Raw genomic sequence first — 1,279 nt, 5'->3', positions numbered from 1 at the left:
GCGATATCGTATGAAATGTGAACGCTAAGGGGGAAAAAAAAAAAGAGAAAAAAAAAAAACAATAAGAAAATATTATTCTAACCAAAAACGATTAATTCCTGTAAGTACTTTTAAGTGTGATTCGTAATATTGTAACGCATATATGCATGCATACCGGTTATATTACTATTCGTTAAACGATATGTGTATTATTACGTAAACTATATAAGACGTTCGAAGACGTTCATCGTACGTATGTTATGTATATGCGTTTGGAACCGCTCGGATAAGTAATTGATACGTCTATGCGGACAGAGTGGTGGTTTACGTGACAACTTACCGTTAAGGTTATGTCGAAAATTCGATCGAGCGAACCAATATGTGTGATACTTGAAATATATTCATATACGTGATCAGAAAATTCCTACGGTCGAGACACATCGTGCGGTTGATTCTTAATATTGGATTCATCTTCACGGTCCTCGTTTCCTTCCGATTAATATTCGCTTCACAAAATTGACTTTCTTCCGTTTATAAAGCTAACCTATTTAAATGCATACGTATGGAAATTCAAGCGATTCTTGCAACGTTGATATTTTAAATCAGGAAAGATCCGTTTCTGCTTTGATTCGTATTCGTAATCCGGGAAAGGAAATTAGCGAATATATCGATATTCTGTAGTCGTATATCTATATATACGAGTACCCGTCACTGCATCTACCTTTCATATCTTTGCGACTTTTTATAGAGTATAGAGAAGAGTTTAAACCAAAGATGATATTGCCACAGTGAAAAAGAAGGGAATAGTTGCGAAAATAAATAATACTAATAAAATAAAAGCAGATAAATAATAACGAACGAATGCTCGTGGAACGCTGTACAAGCATTCCAAAGATATAAAATACCATAAACGCTTATGTTATGGTGCAGGAATTCTTCCTGTATCCGATCACTAAGATTTTACCGTAGACTGCGAAGACTCGAATTTAGCATAGTGCAAAATCATTGTAAATTTTCTCGTTCCGCGATATCTATTGCTTTTGAGTCTTCGTACACCTACACTTGTTGTTGTCGATTAAAAAAAATTATGTACTTAGATCCATTGTGACGACATTGATTATTAGATGTTTAAGATATTACCGTTGATAATATATTACATATATGATCTACGCCAATATATAGCTGTCAAGAGGCCTGTCAGAGAATCATACAACGAGATGAAACGAGTAGCATGAAAGATCGTTTTAACTCGGACGATTTATAATCCGTGAAACTATCAATTTCTATATCGAAATATCGA

Source organism: Apis dorsata, unplaced genomic scaffold (genome assembly GCF_000469605.1).
Source record: "Apis dorsata unplaced genomic scaffold, Apis dorsata 1.3 scaffold_198, whole genome shotgun sequence".
NCBI classification, from domain to species: domain Eukaryota; kingdom Metazoa; phylum Arthropoda; class Insecta; order Hymenoptera; family Apidae; genus Apis; species Apis dorsata.
Note: the sequence above shows the minus strand (reverse complement) of the source record.